This window comes from Panthera onca, chromosome F2, assembly GCF_046562875.1.
Source record: "Panthera onca isolate mPanOnc1 chromosome F2, mPanOnc1 haplotype 2, whole genome shotgun sequence".
NCBI lineage: Eukaryota > Metazoa > Chordata > Mammalia > Carnivora > Felidae > Panthera > Panthera onca.
The window spans coordinates 25917710-25937175 of NC_138356.1; positions in this window are offsets into that span (position 1 = coordinate 25917710).

The window sequence follows — 19466 nt, forward strand, 5'->3', positions numbered from 1 at the left end:
TCTTGGCCTGTGTCATAGTGCAGCAGTTCTCAAAATGTGCTCTGTAGACCCTTGGGAGGCTCCAAGGCACATTTTCAGAGCTCTGCAATGTCAAAATTATTTTACTACAATACCAAGATGTTAATTGCTTTTTTAATTTTGTTCACATTTACACTGAGGAAGCAAAAGTAATGGGAAGTAAAATTCAGAGCCTACTCATTTCCCAATTTATAAATATTTTTGCGATAAAATACAGGATGGAATTAACAAACATTACTTTTTAAATAATATACAAGAAAATGGGTTAACATTTGAAGGGTGTGCAAAATTCAGTGAACTTACTTTCCAAAAGACCAATGTATAATAGTACAATATAACACATAGGTAAAGACTCATTTAAAGTGCAAGATAGGGCTCTTGGGTGGCTCAGTTGGTTAAGCATCTGACTCTTGAGTTTGGCTCAGGTCATGATCTCACGGTTGGTGGGTTCAAGCTGTCAGTGTGGAGCCCGCTTGGAATTCTCTCTCTCCTACTCTCTGCCCCTCCCCTGCTCGCTCTCTCTTTTTTTCCCCTCCATTTCCCTCCCTCCATTTCTGTATTACTCTCAAAAATAAATAAAACTTTAAATAAAGTGCAAGATAGCCCAGTGGGTTTTAACAAAACAGAGTAAGAAAATGGATTGGTATAGATTGATATCACACTGCAACCAATCTTGAAGGGACTACAACCTAGTTTTGATGTAAGACCAAAGAAGAATATCCACAGTTATCTGAAAGAATATTAAAATATGCCTTCCTTTCCAACTACTTATCTATTTGATTTTCTTTTTATATGTTAACCAAGACAGACTGCATATAGAAATAGGAGAATTTATTATGTAAGGTTTTAGTGAGACTTGCACAGAATATAAATAATGCCAATCTTTTCAGCAATTTCATTTTATTTGGTAAAACTTAATGTTTTTACAATAAAAATATCTCATTAAAATATATATCTTATTTTTGGTAACATAGGTTTATTATTGCTAATTCTGAAATGAATTAATAAGTAGATACTTCTAAAATTCAAAGTTTAATTTATAATATGGTAAATATATATAGATATCAACTTCAATACTCAAACTTAGATACTCAATATCAACTTAGATACTCAAAACTTCAGGAATACTCAATTTTTTAGAGTGTTAAGAGGTCCTAAAAGCAAAGAGTTTGAGAGCTCTCATAGTGATATCTATCACCTTGACTGAACACTGTGTAATCATCTCTCATGATTTTGTTCCAGTGGATAAAATACACAAGGAATATCTTTGTGCACTGTTCTTTGTTTTACTTCACAAATTTAGAAAAGGAAAGATATTCATCTCAAAACTTTTTTATTTTTATTTTAAGTTTATTTATTTTTGAGACAAAGAGAGAGAGAATACAAGCTTGCAAGCTTGCAAGCAGGCTTCTCGCTGACAGCGTGGAGCTGGATGCAGGGCTCGAACTCATGAACCGTGAGATCATGAACTGAGCTGAAAACAAGATTTGGATGCTTTAGCCAACTGAGCCATCCAGGCACCCCAAAACATTTTAATTTTTTAAAAGAAAAGCCATAGCATTTACTGCTGCTACTTAGGAATGAATAGGTGTTTATTCCACAAATTTTATAAACCTTTTATAAGAAGATTTTTAAATCATTTGCCTTCTTGTATAGGGGTAAGACAATAAGGCTTGAAACACTCACACACACACACACACACACACACACACACACCACACACACTCCAATTTACCCTCTTCTCTTGTACAATCTTTCCCTGTATGATCTTGTTTAATATTATTGTAATGAGAATAAAAAATATATACCTAAAAGTTTACACTTTTGCAATCTAGATCATTAGAAATCTTTTCCTGGGCATATAGGATCTAAGTCTATTCCAGTTCACTTGTTAAAATTGAAGAGCTATTCTCTGACCATTCCAGAATCCGTTGAACCCTGCCACCTTCTCTCACTACTCATAAGAGGGCATGATCTGGCTTTTGCATATCTTTCCAGTTTTTTGCTCTGCCCCATCCATTATTTATTAGATTTTGGCTTCCTTTCTATCTCTTCTTATGGACTGAACTCTTTCTGTTAATCACATGGGACAAGCTGTTTATTACCTGAGAACTTTTGACCTTCCTATTTCTTTTTCATTGAACAATTTTCCTCAGCTCTACAGACTGCTTTTTTCTTTTCATTTTTAATTTCTAAAGTATATATTATTACTTAAAAGACACTATTCTTGACAATTTTGTCTATAAGGTGCCAACCTTCTCCCCTAGATCCATCAGTCTCTCAGACTCAACTCTTTTGTTTCATACCTTTTTGAAAAGTTCTGGTTTGTTTGTTCATGAATTGATTGCCTTTCCTACCCTACAATGAGTATTCTCATAAAGGAGGGATTTTGCCAAGTCTTTCTTGTTACATACATCTCATTAAATAGTCATGGAATAAATTAATTGGTAAATTAATGAGTCAAGATTGAATTTGAAAACAGCATGTTTAAGTTATGAAAGCAGATCTTCTATTAATAGATTTATCTTGTGCAAGTCACTTAAGCCTCCAGAATCTCAACTATGAAATGTAAATAAAATAAATTCTCCAAGTTTCTGTGAACATTTACTTAGTTAGTCACATATTTTGAAGTATTTTACCAAGAAAGAAGCATTGTTGGAATTAGGTGAGTTATGACTCCAAACAAATAGTATACTATTATTATGAATACATCCAACTTGGGGAATATATAAAGGCTAATATTAAAAATTATTAATAAATTAGAAAGACTTGAGTTTCCCATGAGAATAAAAATAGTAAGTGACTCTAGAAATAGTTCATAATTATGAAAAGATTTATTTTAAAGGGTGGTTTTGGTTTTCTAGTAGTTATTGGTATACATCTTTCATCATTTTGCCTTTTACAAGATATTCTATATTCCAATCTTCTTTTTGAAGCTAAAACATACATTTTTTACCTACTCCACGACTCACAATTAAGAAGATAATAATTACTATATATCCATAGAAAAGGAGTCTTGAGAAATATTAAGAGGTCCATTATCCATTGTAAGCATGAAAAATAAAATTAGAATATCTGCAATGATTTTAAGATTCCAACTGAAAAAAAGGACACATCTCAAAGAAGCATCATTTGTTGACTTAGATTTCTGTAATGAAAACAATAACAACTACATGAATTAGATTGGAATTCTTAATTTAGACTCTCACCAAGAAAGTCCCAAGACTGTATTTCTTTCCTATTTAGGAAAACAATTTAAAATTCTTACATCAATGCTCTAAAATGAAGAAGACTCATAAGATTACCAAAATTGGAAGAGAGCTTAACAATCATTGGGCCTGAAAGATTCCTACGTGAGATTCCCCGGCTTCCAAGAGATCTTCAACTCATCTTTGAAATATATTTTTAATATATTTCATATTTAAAATATGAAATATATATTTTTAATATAACAAATGCCTCCTCCCAAAACAGACATTTACCCACAGTAAACTAACTAAAATATCGATTATTTTCTCTTGGTTAGAATTCTATCAACTGAGAATGATACTTTAGATCATTTGTGTCTTGTTGTTTTATTTAAAATAGAAAGGAGATAAATTATGTCTTAATATGTGTATTGTTTCTTCATAGATGATGAATAAGGATTTTTTCACAATATTGAGTTCATATATATAGGGCATCTCAATAAATACTTCTAGAAATCAATTGGAGACATATCATCTAATCCAATTCTCCTTTTTTGCAAATGATGTACCAAAATACTACGTGACAATGGGAAAGAATGAAATATGGCCTTTTGTAGCAACGTGGATGGAACTGGAGAGTGTTATGCTAAGTGAAATAAGTCATACAGAGAAAGACAGATACCATATGTTTTCACTCCTATGTGGATCCTGAGAAACTTAACAGAAGACCATGGGAGAGGGGAAGGAAAAAAAAAAAAAAAAAGGTTAGAGAGGGAGGGAGCCAAAACATAAAAGACTCTTAAAAACTGAGAACAAACTGAGGGTTGATTTGGGGTGGGAGGGAGGGGAGGGTGGGGGAGAGGTATTGAGGAGGGCACCTGTTGGGATGAGCACTGGGTGTTGTATGGAAATCAATTTGACAATAAATTTCATATTAAAAAAACCCACAAAGTGCAAATAACTAGTCCAAAATTTATCCAGTTTCTTATGGCCATATATATAAATACAAGTGGCATAGTATGAATCTCATGCATATTCATGTCTGATGAAATAAAGTATCACTCATAGTCCTATGCTTGATTTCAGAAAGATGCAGATCAAATCACATTTTTTCTTAGCTACAATAGCCATCTATCTTTAGATGGAAAAGCTAAAGGGCTACATAGTATTTTACATTATAGGGAAGAGTATTATATTTTCCAACACAAAAATCAGGGTGTATGGCTGACAAAATAAAGGCAAGTCAATCACAACCTATGAAGTCAATATTCAAAACTGAGATATGTGATTCAAAATGGTAAAGTTTATTCTCTATAAAAAAGCCATATTTTGTAATTATTAGATCAGGGCTTTAATTAATAGTTTTTTTTAATCTTGAAATCCTCATTATCTTTAGATCTATGATCAATCTAAATATTTTTAATGTCACTCTTACCATGTCCTAAATACTTCACCTTTATCAGAAAAATTGGTACCTGAATAAAAGTTGTGGTAATCATTTTCAAAATAGTTACAGATTGGGAGAGTTTAGGCTTGGGAATTAGATGTGTCTGAATTTGAATCTAAATCCTACCATTAACTGCTAGTGAGCTCTTGTGAACCTCAATCTCCTCATCTGTAAAATGGGAATAATGGCACCTAATTAATGAAGGTACTGAGGGGTGCCTGAGTGGCTCAGTCAGTTGGGCGTCCAACTTTGCCTCAGGTCATGATCTCACGGTTTGTGAGTTCGAGCCCCACATTGGGCTCTGTGCTGACAGCTCAGAGCCTGAAGCTCACTTCAGATTCTGTGTCTCCCTCTCTCTGCCCCTCCGCTGCTTACACTCTGTCTCTCACATTGTCTCAAAAATAAATAAACATTAAAAACATTTTTTTTAAATGAAGTTACTGAGAAAATTGCTTATAATTTTTGACAATAAATGGCAACCACTATAAGCATATGAAAACATTTTCAGGTCCTTGCCCTTGAAAATACTTGTTAAAAAAAAAGAAAAATATTTATTGAATTAATTAAATAAATAAATATAAATATACAATAAAATAAGCACATATAAATTGATTGAATGCCTTAAATATTGTGAGATCTCAATTAGTGGCAGCTATAATTGCAATTGCAACCTATAACGAAAAATCTAGATAGTATTGACCACTAAGACCACTTTTCAATACTGTTTATCCATATTCTCAATAGTCAAATTAAATAGCTCCAAAGAAAGCATTCATTAAAAACTTTCCTCATCAAATATCTTATTAGAGCTCTAGCAGTTATTTATATCTAATCAAAAATCTCCGTGTCTCCATTATTTCTGAAACACATATTCAACAATATGCTGGTACAAATTCTTTAGGATAAAAAGCTATGATTCACTGTGTTTTCCTCTTCTGTGGTATAAATTAACTTTAAGTGGACCGAAATTTCTCAGCTTCTTTATACTACAGATAGAGCACATTTTTTAAAATAAATGAATGAATTTAAGATGATATGTTTAGAACTATTTAGCAAATTAAATTAGTTTCAAAACATGATACCTGATTTCCAAATCTAAAGCTTTCTTTTATTTATTAGATGAATTTAAACAACATGCTTATTCTTGGGTTTTCTGGTATCGTTAGATATCAAATCGGGTAGTTATATCAACTTACATGCATGCTAATTCATGGTAATGGGAACAGACACATTATCCTAACTTGTTGAAGGTAATATTGTACATTACTCATCCATAATATTGCAATCATTTTCAAAGTGAGTTATACTTGTTGGAATACCTGGAATCCCTGCTAAGTATAAATGTTCAAATATGAAGATTATCAAACATAATCTCATAAGCCATCATTTTATGATTTCTTTTGGAATTCCAGGCTCTTTGTTTCTACAGGATGTAATTTTGAGGCCTTCACAATTCTGGATTCTCTACTGTAGATGTTCAGTTAATTTCTATAGATCTTAATATGTGCTTTCCAGTAATGAATAAAATGTTCCAGATAAGATTTCACTAGAGTAGCTTAAAATAGGACTACCTTACCTCCTCTCTTGTTCTGGGTGAAGGGCTTTCAAAATTCCAGCTCCAGAGTGACAAAAGCAAGATGACATGCTGGATGGCACAGACCATCCTTTCTCCACAGATACCCTGAGTTAGCAGCAATATACAGACTAGAAAATATCCATGAGACCTCTATAGACCAGATGAGCAGCTATAGCACCCAGGCCATTAAAAAACAGGGAAGGAATTGTAACAAAAGAGGCAAGAAAATTCATAGCATTTGGCACATCTGTCCAGGCCCCTCCCCTTACGTGGCATAGGGCAAAACAACCATGAAAACACCTTCTATACCAGGTTAAGTCCATCAAAAACTGTTATAAGACACAAAGAAGCTCATCATCATATGATGATAAAAAATCCAATTCAATAAGAATATATAACAATAAGTGTTTACGCACCGAACCTCAGAGCTCCTAAATATATGAACTCTGACAGAGCTGAAAAGAGAAATAGACAATAATATTAGGAGGCCTAAATGCCCTGCTTTCAATAATGGATAGAATAACCAGACAGAAGATCAATAAAGAAAGAAGAACAGCACTGAAGACCAATTAGACCCAGTAGACATATACGGAAGATGCCACACAACAGAAGAATTTACATTCTTCTCAGTTGCAAATGGAACAATATACAGGATATACCAGCTGTCAGGCAACAATTCTAAGAATTTCAAGAAGATGAAAATTATTCAAAATATCTTTTTGAACACAATGGAATGAAACTAGAAATCAATAGCAAAAAGAAAAGTGGAAAGTCCCCCAATATATGAAAATTAAAAAATACACTTTTAAATAACTAATGGGTCAAAGAAGTAGTCACAAGGAAAATGGAAAGTATCTCAGGTCAAGTGAAAACGAAAATACCACATGCCAAATTTACGAGGTGCAGCAAAAGCAGTTCTAAGAGAAAAGATTACACCTATAAATTCAAGCATTAAAAGAGAACAAAAACAGCAAATCAACCATCTAACTTTATACTTTAGAAAGTAGAAAACTAAATCCAAAAGCAACAAAAGAAAACAAAAAAATCAGAGGGTAGAGAAATGAAATAAATAGAAAAACAATTAAAACAAAACAAAACAATGAGGGGCACCTGGGTGGCTCAGTTGGTTGGGTGGCCGACTTCAGCTCAGGTCATGATCTCGCGTGTCAGGAGTTCGAGCCCTGCATCTGGCTCTGTGCTGACAGCCAGAGCCTGGAACCTGTTTCAGATTCTGTCTCTGTCTCTGTCTCTGTCTCTGTCTCTCTCTCTTTCTCTGCCCTTCCCCCACTTGCACTCTGTCTCTCTTTCTCTCAAAAAAATAAACAAACATTTAAAAAAATTAGAAAAAATAAAAACAATGAAACTGGATTGATTTTTTGAAAAGATCAACAAAATTGACTAATCCTTAGCAACAGTAAGAAAAAAAAAGAGAAAACTGAAATACCTAAAATCATAAATGAAAGAAGAGTTGTGACCACCAATTCTACAGATATATAAAGGATTATAAGAGAATACTGTGGAAAATTGTATGATTGGTTAACATAGAAGAGACAAAAATTCCTAGAAACACACAGCCTACCAAACTGAATCATGAATAAATAAAAAATACGAACATACTCCAATAATGAATAAGGAGATTGAATCAGTAATTGAAATTATTCAAACAAAAAGAATTTAGGACTAAGTAGCTTCACTGGAGAATTCTATCAAACATTTAAAGAAAGATTAACACAGTCTTTCTAAAACCATTACAAAAAATTGAAGAGAATGAAGCACTTCCAAACTCATTCTATGAGGCCAGCATTATCCTAATCCTGAAGCCAAAAAAGGACACTATAAGGAAACTACAGACTAATATCCCTGATAAATAATGATGCAAAAATACTCAACAAAATACTAGCAAACTAAATTTCATAGCACATTAAAAGTATTATACACCATCCCCTTAATGGGACTGAATCCCATTAAAATCTCCTTTTAGTGGGATTTAATCCTAGAATGCAAGGATGTTTCAACATACAAAAATCAGTATGTTTAACCCTCAGCTTGTTCTCTATAGTAAACTGTTTCTTGGTTTTTTTAATCTTTCTCCCCTTATGTTCATCTGTTTTGTTTCTTAAATTCTACATATGAGTAAAATCATATAGCATTTGTCTTTCTCTGATTGACCTATTTTGCTTAGCATAAAATTTTCTAGCCCCATCCACATAGTTGCAAATAGCAAGATTTCATTCTTTTTTATGGCTGAGTAACATTCCATTGTATAAACATACCATATCTTCTTTATTCATCAGTGGACAGATACTTGGGCTGAATAGGTGATGGGTATTAAGGAGAATACTTGTTATGAGCACTGGGTGTTGTATGTAAGTGTTGAATCACTAAATAATATACCTGAAATTAATATTACACTGTATATTAACTAACTGGAATTTAAATAAAAACTTTAATTTAAAAAATCACATTAATATGTTGAAATACACCACATTAACAAGATGAAAATCAAAAACACATATTCATCTCAACGGATGGAAAAAGCTCATTTGACATGATTCAATAAATGGTCAGCAAGCTAAGAATAGAAAGAAACTACCTCAACACATAAAGGTCATTTATTAAAAGCCCACAGCTAATATCATACTCAATGGTAAAAACCTGAGAGCTTTTCTTCTAAGAGTAAAAACTAGGCAAGAATGTTTGCTCTCAACATGTCTATTCAACATATTATCAGAAATCCTAGACTGGACAATTAAGCAAGAAAAAGAAATAAAACACATCTAAATTGGAAAGGGCTAAGTAATCTCTATTTGCAGGTGACATTCTCTTATAGGTAGACAACCCTAATGATTCCACCAAAAAATTGTTAAAAACTAATGAACAAATGTGGCAGAGTTAAAGGATACAAAACCAACACACAAAAAACACATGTGCTTCTTAACATTCAAAATAAATAATCAAAAAGGAAATTAAAAAAGCAATTCCATTTATGATAGTATGAAAAAGAATAAAAATTATAGTAATAAACCTAACCAAGGTGGTAAAATACTTATACACTGAAAACTACAAAACATAGTTGAAAAGTTTAAAACACAAATAAATGAAAATATTTATGTTCATGGACTGGAAGACTTGTATTGTTAAGATGTCCAAACTATCAAATCTAGAAACTTAATGCCATCTCTATCGATATTGCAATGGATTTTTTCTTCAGAAATTAAAAATTTATCCTGAAACTTATAGGTCATCTCAAGAAACTTTGCATAGGCAAACAATTTTGAAAAAGGGAAGCAAAATTGTAGAACTTGCACTTCCCAATTTCAAACTCTATTACAATGCTGTTGTGATGGTTAATTTTATGGGTCAACCTGACTGGACCATGTAGTGGGCATACATTGGCCAAACATTATTCTATAAGTGTCTGGATGAGATTAACATTTGAATTGGTAGACTGAGTAAAGTAGATTGCCCCCACCCTAATGTGGGTGGGTCTTATCCAATCAGATAAAGACATGAATATAACAAATGGGCTATAAAGAGGAAGTTCCTCTTGCCTAATTCCTTGAGCTGGAGTATTGGTCTTTTCTGGCCTTCAGACTCAGACTGAAACATTTGTTCTTCTTGGATCTCATGCTTCCTGGCTTTTGAATTGGCACTTACACCATCAGCTCTCCTGGTTCTCAGACCTTCAGACTTGGACTAGAACTATACACATATCAGCTCTTCTGGGTCTCCAGATTGCTAACTGCAGATCTTGGGGTTTCTCAGCCTTCATAATCACATAAGCTAATTCCTTATAATAAACTATGTATATCCTTTCAGGTCTGCTTCTCTGGAGGACCCCGACTAACACAGATTTTATAATCAAAACAGTATGATAATGGCATAAAGGAATGGAACAGAATAGAAAGCCCAGATTTAAACATTGATATATATGGTCAAATGATCTTCAACAAGGGTGCCAACATCATGAGTAAAAGACAGTCACTTCAATAAATGGTGTTGGGAAAACTGAATATTTGTATGTGAAAGAATAAAGTTAGATACTATTTTATGTTAGATACAAAAAAATAACCTAAATTAGATTAAAAATTAAATTTAAGATTCTAAAACTATAAGACTCCTACAAGAACACATAGAGTAAAAGTTGATGACATTGAATTTGGCAGTGACGTCTTGAAGATGAACCAAAATCACAGAAAAAAAAAAAAGGCAAAAATACACAAATGGGACTACATCAAATCAAAACTCTTCTGTACAGCAAAGGACATAGTAGAGTAAAAAGGCAGTCTACTGAAATAGAGAAAATATTTGCAAATCATATATCTGATAAGGGGTTAATATCCAGAATATATCAAGAATTCCTACAACTCCACAAGAAAATAAAAATCAAATAGCCTGATTAAGTAATGGGAAAAGGACTTAAAGCACATCTCTCTAAAGAATATATGCAAATGGCCAGAGCATTTGAAAAGATGCTCAATATCTCTAATCATCAAAGAAATGCAAATCAAAACCACAATGAGATATTACCTCACATATAGTAGGCTGGCAACTATGAAAGAGAGGAAGAGAGAAGAAAGAAAGAAAGAAAGAAAGAAAAGAAAGAAAGAAAGAAAGAAAGAAAGAAAGAAAGAAAGAGAAAGAAAGAAAGGAAGGAAAAGAAAGAAAGAAAGAAAGAAAGAAAGAAAGAAAGAGAAAGAAAGGAGGGAAGGAGGGAGAGAGGGAGGGAGGAAGGGAGGAAGAGAGGATGGAAGAAAAGAAGGGAGAAAGGGGGGAGGGAGGGAGGGAGGAAGGAAAGAAGGAAGCAAGGAAGGAAGAGATATGATGAGGATATGAAATAATCAAAACACTTGTGCACGGTTGGTGTGATCGTAAAATGTGCAGCTGCTATGGAAAACAGCAGAAAGTTCCTTAAAAATTCAAACACTGAACTACAATAATATCCAGAAATACTACTTCTGGATATATATCCAAAATCATTGAAAGCAGGGTCTTGAAGAGATATTGTGTGCATCTATTGTAATAATACTGTTGCAATAACCCAAAGGTGAAAATAACCCAAATGTCCACTGATTGACAAATGGATAACAAGCATGTGGCATATACATGCAAAAAAAAAAAAAAAAAAAAAGGGGGGTGAAATTCTGTCAAATGCTACAACATGGTTGAAACTTGATTATGTTAGGTGAAATAAGCTAGTCACAAAAAGACAAATACCGTATGATTCCACTTAGGTGAAGTATCTAAAATAGACAAAAATCATAGAAATGGAAAGTAGAACAGTGGTTACCAAGGGGAGTAGATAGAGGAAAAAGAGAAGTTGTTCTTTAATGAGTAAACAGTTTCAGACTGGTAAGATAAAAACGTTTCAGAGGGGTGCCCGGGTGACTCACCTTGGTTAAATCGGTTAAGCATCCAACTCGTGATTTTGGCTCAGGTCATGAACTCACGGTTGGTGGGATGGAGCCTGAGGCCAGCTCCGTGCTGACAGCAAGGAGCCTGCTCAGGATTCTCTCTCTCCCCCTCCTCTGCTCACATGCAAGCTCTGTCTCAAAACAAATGTAAAAAGTCAAAAAAAGTAAAACCAATTTTTTTGAGCACCTGTTTCACAGCAGTGTGAGTATCCTTAACCCTAGTAAACTTAAAAATAGTTCAGATGGTAAATTTTGTTGTGTGCTTTTTATCACAATCAATGTATTTATACAAGAATTCTAGCTCTACAGAACCTGAAACCTCATGATATTTCACAATAACTCAGATATTGGTGGTTATTTTTAAAAATCCTATTTCTGAACCCCGACCTTTACAAGGTTTGGAATTTTACATTGGTTCTGCATACAGTTACAGTTATTCCAACTTGATTTCCTTGGTTACAGTGACTCACCCTGGTTCTTCTTCCCAACGTCTCAGGAGTGTTTCAGGCTATGATGTCTTCTCCTGTGACTTGAATTCTCTGCTGGTTTTGAACGGTATTGACCGCATTGAAGCTTTTCCACTGGTGTGTCAGGTTTATCATCTGACATTTTGCAAATTTCAAGTACTTACCTGGATCTTAAAGAGATCCTATGTTTTTCACTTTGCTGCAACCATCTGCCTGATGAGCAGATGCCTTTCAATGTTGTAAATATCACATGCTCTTGGTGTACTGCTCCCTCACTTTCATACTTGAATGTATATCAAATCTCTGTTGTTGCTTGGACTCAGGACGTGACATTTGGAGCACGTCCCATTGCAGTCACCTAACATGTCCTTCCTAGTTGGGGGGAAAATGCTAAAAATAAAAGGTGCAAGTAGTCTTATTTCTTTCCAGGATTATGTCCATCAGTAGTTCATATTCATATTAGATAAGGTAATTCAACTAATGATGAGTCTGCCTATCATCATTGCCATACAGTTTATGCAGTTCCATCTTGTATAAAAGAGCAGTGAAAATACCGTGTTAATCCAGAGAGGCTATTTCTACAGCTGTCCTCTGGAATACTGACCTAGTCATCATCTCAAATATAGGGAATGAAGACAGTCTACCATATCTTATTCTTGGTGAACACAGGCTGACTACTGCTAATCATGACCTTTCTCAGTACTCAAAAAACCATCCATCCATTTAGTATTCCCTTGAAATATTTTACTGAGCATAAATGTCAAGCTCCCTGGTCTACAGTTTTAAGACACTGCCTAACCTTTTCAGAAACTTGGGACATTTGCCTTTCTATATTCTCATGGCAGCTACCCTGTTATCAATAACTCCTCAAAGATTACTGACATTGATCTTATCTTCAGAATTACTCAGTGCCCTAAATTAGATACTTTCTGAGCCAGAAAAGTGAGGTCATTTGGAGAATTGTTATAGTTTTCCTCTCTTACTATCTCTTCTATGATTTTAAATTTTAATTTCTCTTCAGCATTTTCGTTTCGCTCTTCCACATGAAGATTATTCTCTCTGACAAAAAAGATGGAAATAAAGTTGAAGTTAAGAAGGTAATCTTTCCCTCTTTTGCTTTATTATCATAGTATTTGGCAGAGCGAGAAGCATTTTCACAATCTTGCTCACAATATAATTAGAAAGCTTTATTTGGGGAATTTGAAAATAATGCTGCTCTTTGAGAATCAGTCTTTGTATTTCTGTTCTGAAACACACTTGCTAACGTTTTTCTCATTTTCTCTAATTCTTCTTTGCATTGTTGGCATATTTTAATTTTTTTAATTTGTGGTCATAACGAACACCATAGAAAGCACTTTGGTTTTTGTGGACACTGCCCCATATTCTTTTCCACCAAGGTTATTCATGATTGTATGGTCAAAGCACTGTTTTGAGAGTTTCTTGTAGAACAATTTTCCCAACTTCATTTATTCACTTATAATAGGTGTCGAGAGTATCACTTAGGAAAACACATATAATCAAATATGACGTAATCAGTTTTTCCTAAAGTCGTATCACTGTGATTTCATATAACAGATTCTCTCTATTGATTCATTTAGATCTATATTAGCAGTTCTCATTATTTTTTCCTTTACCTCCTGAGATATGAAGTTGTTAGCAAGGGGAAAAAAATCAATATTTTCTCTTAGTACTTTACTTATATTTGAAAGTCCCAATGGTATCATGGGCTCTTTGCTGCTCCATTTTGTGATCTATATCTGGCCAACTATTTATAGCAAAGGTTCTCACATTGGCCAGGTGCAGGCAGTTTTAAAATTTTCTAAAAACTTAAACTGGTTAAATCTATAAATTCTAGAACCTAATCTCAAACATTTAAATGAAGAAGATTTAAGCCAGGGCTTAATGTCTTTTTAAATAGCCCTATTTAGGAAACATTTGTTTAGATCATACTCCTGTAAATATCTTTTATTCTGCCTACATTTTTTGTATCCATAACCACGTTTTCACTATCAAATTCGGGAATTTTTACCAGATCTGATATTATCGCCCTTCTCCTATTAGGCATATTTAAAGTTTATTTTATTTTTTTCCTTAGAAATCTTTAGTAATCTCTATACACAATGTGATTTACATTTTTTATTACATTTTTAAAAATCTTTTCTTTTCATTGTTTTTATTTTAAAGCTATCTCATGTAGATTAACCAGTCTCCTGGTTACATTATTCCATGTCAGTTTTGTTGTCGCTCTTGCTGCTGTTGTTGTTGAAAAGCAATTGAAAGAGGATAAACACAATCTATTATATAGAAAATAAAAGTGGCCAGAATAAAGGTAAAATACTCAAACCATTACAACTGCTAAATATTCTGTAAGAGAAAAATAATGCTTTTTTTTGGTAAATGTGAATAAGCAAAACCCTGAAAGATCAAAAATTACTTATTAGGGGCGCCTGGGTGGCTCAGTCGGTTAAGGCTCTGAGTTCAGCTCAGGCAGGTCATGATCTCACGGATTGTCAGTTCGAGCCCGCGTCTGGCTCTGTGCTGACGGCTCAGAGCCTGGAGCCTCTTCAGATTCTGTGTCTTTCTCTCTCTCACTCTGCCCCTCCCCTGCTCACACTCTGTCTCTCAAAAATAAAGAAACATTAAAACAAATTACTTATTAGTATAACCTTCTTTTCCTTACCTTGAGTCTCCTTGTGTGACCACAGATAGACCATCTTTAGATAGAAAAATTATTTGTATCCAGGGGTACCTGGGTGGCTCAGTCGGTTAAGCATCCGACTCTTGATCTCAGCTCAGGTCGTGATTTCACCATTTGAGTTCAAGCCCCACATCGAGCTCTGTGCTGACAGCACGGAGCCTGCTTGGGGTTCTCTCTGCCCTTCCCCCCTCTCAAAATAAATAAATTAACTTAAAATAAAGAAAATTATTTGCATCCTGAGTCAGCCAGATGTAACAAATTCAATTGATGCCATTAACTAGTGGATATTTCCTTCTCAAATTCACTTTTCTTTTCCAGAGCTTTCATTCCTTCCCTCAAATTTAGGTTTCTGTTCTAAACTTTTATTTAAAAAAAAACATTTTCTTGGGTTCTTCCAGATTTATTATTTCTACCCTTATTTAAGAACAGAAAATTTTGGAATAGTTGGCAAATCTGAGGTTGGTGGAGGATTTGCATCATCGCATAAGTGGCTCAGGAAAACAACACCCCTCATCTCTACAGATGAGCATATTCACACTCTATTTAAAATTCGTTCAAAAATTTTATTCAGAATCTTCTATGGGTAGAGGATGGGAAATGTCAAGTGCACAAAAGAGAAAAATCTGTCTACACAGACAGCATAGTCTAGATTAGAATTCCAACAAATGAACAGAAATCACCACACAATACAATAAATCTATGGTTAGAAAAGGCAAGATTCTTAAGCACGATGGAATGAACGTCTAAACTGTACCTGGAAACGAAAGAGTCGGCAAGCATCATCCTAATGCCAATCATAGACTTCCCAAGATTCCCCATATTTAGAGCAACAATCCATGTTGTTTCCTCTCCACAAAGCTAATATTCACTGTCTGTGGGAGAAAGTCTCATACACGTTTATATCTTATTCTTTATTTTCTCCTCCACCATTGTGTGCTTTCTTGTGCATACCCCGGGCTTTGATTCCCTATGCATCCTTTATCTCTTTTATTTGATAATAAAATGTTATTATTTTGATATCTATCATTTGATAATACCATAACCAAAGTACTGAATTAAATACTGAGCTCAGCACCTCAAAAAAATAAAAAAAATATTTAACTTTATATCTCAGATCAACTTTACAATCATGAGATTTATATCTCCATTGTACAGCTGGGAAAATTGAGGCAGAGAGAGGTTAAATAGGTTGCCTAAGGTTACCCAGCCAGTAAGTGATAGAAACAGAATAGCTTGAGTGTCTATGTTTTTATCCACTATCTTGTGCTTCCTCTCGTATCTCAGGTAAGAAGAATATCAAACTGAAAAGTTACTAATAATGGTGAAATGACTTGAAACCGGACTCACAATAAAAATTTAAATATCTGGATATGTTTAACATATAGAAGAGATGATTGAATAAGGAAATGATAATCAATCAAATACATGAAAAAAAATACCATGTGGAACAGGAACAGTGTTGTTCCAAAGCAAATTCAGTTCATATTTTAGGCCAACAGAAGGGAAAGAAATTAAATACTATAAATATTTTAAATGACAAATATGTTCATTTGTTTTGAGAGGAACAAATTGCAAATATGTAGACTTCTCAGGCATCTATTTATGTACATCAGTGGGAATATGAACATATAAGAGCATGTGAAAATGGATGTCTTGGTTGGGGCACTAAAAACAACACTGCTGGGGAGCCTGGGTGACTCAGTCAGTTAAGCGTCCAACTTCAGCTCAGATCATGATCTCGCAGTCTGTGAGTTCAAGCCCTGCATCTGGCTCTGTGCTGACAGCTCGGAGCCTGGAGCCTGCTTCAGATTCTGTGTCTCACTGTGTCTGCTCCTCCCCCCTTGCTCTCTCTTTCTCAAAAAAAAATAAACATTTAAAAACATTTAAAGAAAAAAAAAAACACTGCTAACAAGGAAGAAGAATCCCTATAAATATATGGCTGTTCTGCAGTGCACCAATGTTGTACCATAATAGTGGTAGTCACGTGAGAACTTTCCTTATTTCTTTTTTTCCTGCCTGAATTCATCCTCAAAACTGTAGAAACCATGCCTAGCAATACGTAAAAGAGACTTTACTGTATGTTTTTTTTAATGATGTGGGCAATCATTTTATTCCTTTTAAGACATATTGCAAATAATGCACGTTTGCTAACTTTGAGGTTCTCCAAAAGTTCAGCCGAATCAATCACTTCAATAGTATTTCAAGCAGTGAGAGGCTCTTGAAGTCATCACCGTAACAAAAAAAATATCATTACCAGATATAAGTTCTGAAACATTCAATATTTTTAAATTAATTACTTGTAGTCATGACATATAGCATATATGCATATATGTATACCTTCATATAATTATGGTTGTCTTTACATGTAGCTATGTTAGAAGAAACTGTATATTTGTGTAAATGTATACAGATACACTATTATATATATTTTTAAAATGTATGTTGGAGAATGCAAACATATACATAATATGCTTTTAGTTATAATACTAAATAATACTAATTTAGTATTTATACTTAATAATTTAACGGTAAATCAGTAATAATAAAATACTTCTTTTCACTTCTGCTAAAATAAAGTCTTAAATCTAGAGCCCTCAAACCAAAACCTCTTTTTCTTACATGACAGAGCTATTACACAAATCTGACATGCTCAAGTTAATTTGGTGCCAATGCAGCACTGAAATCCATACATAATTTTGTATTTAAAGAGGTTGCTTTTCACAAACTGAAAAAGAGTCATCTTTGAATTTAGCACAATACCTACTGAGTAACTGGTTCCAAGCCTGAACCAAGCACATATCATACCTTATTTTCTTAAATCCTTACAACCAACCTTATTGGACAAATGTTATATTTATCTCTATTAAATAGATGATAAATTTTGCTTTGAGAATAATTCTTTCATTAGGCCATGATCACAGTTAATACTGCTGGAATCAAGATTCAACCGGGTCAAAGTGAATTCAAAGTATTTAACTTTGCACCATACGATGTTGTCCATCCACAATGACAGTCTGCATGCATGCACATGTACTTGTGTGTCTTTGTTAATGAACCAGGAATTGGACACTTGCTGTAAATTTAAATTTTTATTAAGCAGTCTCCACGCCCAGCCTGGAGCTAGACCAGCACGGGGCTTGAACTCACAACCCTAAGATCAAGACCTGAGCTGAGATCAAGAGTTGGATGCTTAACCAACTGAGCCACCCAGGTGCCCCTGTAAATTTAACTTTATTTATCCTAATAAAGGATCAGATTTTTAGTATTCCCTTTTAATCTTAATTTTTATTTTCAAATATATAAATATTATATACTTATTACTATTGGTAACTAGTTGTACATATAGTAACATTTACCTAATTGGAAGCAAAATATTGCATTTCAAAGTACGATAGTCCAATTACTATAAGCATATTCCTATCTAAACAGACACCTATCTTGATACTAGTGCCCCATTTTTGTTTATTTGTTTGTTTTTAATTTTTTTAAGTTTATTTATTTATTTTGAGAGAGACAGAGGCAGCGTGTGTGAGGGAAGGGCAGAGAGAGAGGGAAAGAGAGAGAATCCCACGCAGTGCAGAGTTTGACGTGGAGCTCTAACCCACAAAAACATGAGATCATGGGGGCGCCTGGGTGGCGCAGTCGGTTAAGCGTCGCACTTCAGCCAGGTCACGATCTCGCGGTCCGTGAGTTCGAGCCCTGCGTCAGGCTCTGGGCTGATGGCTCGGAGCCTGGAGCCTGTTTCCGATTCTGCGTCTCCCTCTCTCTCTGCCCCTCCCCCGTTCATGCTCTGTCTCTCTCTGTCCCAAAAAATAAATAAAAAACGTTGAAAAAAAAAATTAAAAAAACAAAACATGAGATCATGACCTCAGCTGAAACCAAGAGTCTGCTGCTTAGCCAACTGAGCCACCCAGGCGCCCCTAGTGTCCCTTGTTTTGGAAAAAAAAAAAAAAAAAAAAAAAAAATATATATATATATATATATATGTGTGTGTGTGTGTGTGTATATATATATATATATATACATATATATATATTCATTTAAGCTTTTTGTTTGATTATTAGAATTAAATTTCTGAAAACTTAAGTCGCACAGACAAGATATTTAGTAACGAAATCATGTCATACTAAAGTAATAATGTTAGGGGTGCCTGGGTGGCTCAGTCGGTTAAGCGACCAACTTCAGCTCAGGTCATGATCTCACAATCTGTGAGTTCGAGCCCCGCGTCGGGCTCTGTGCTGACAGCTCAGAGCCTGGAGCCTGCTTCAGATTCTGTGTCTCCCTCTCTCTCTGCCCCTCCCCTGCTCATGCTCTGTCTCTCTCTGTCTCAAAAACAAATAAAAACATTTTAAAAAATTTTAAAAAAAGTAATAATGTTAAAAAGTCTGAGTAAAAAACATACAAAGATCTCAAATATTACTTTAACATTTTTACTTCAATACATGTTTTGAGTTTATTGATTACCCAGATATGTGGCTCCCTTGCCTATTGACAAAATACTCATTAAAGGCAAAATATTTTTCCAACAGAAAAGCGTGATTCTAAGACTCATTACTAAGACTAAAATGTCTTTTTTTTTTTTTTCTGTTAGCATATCAAGAGTTTTATTGATGTTAATTTGGGGGCATTTGTACCTTCATATACTGACCTAATAAAAT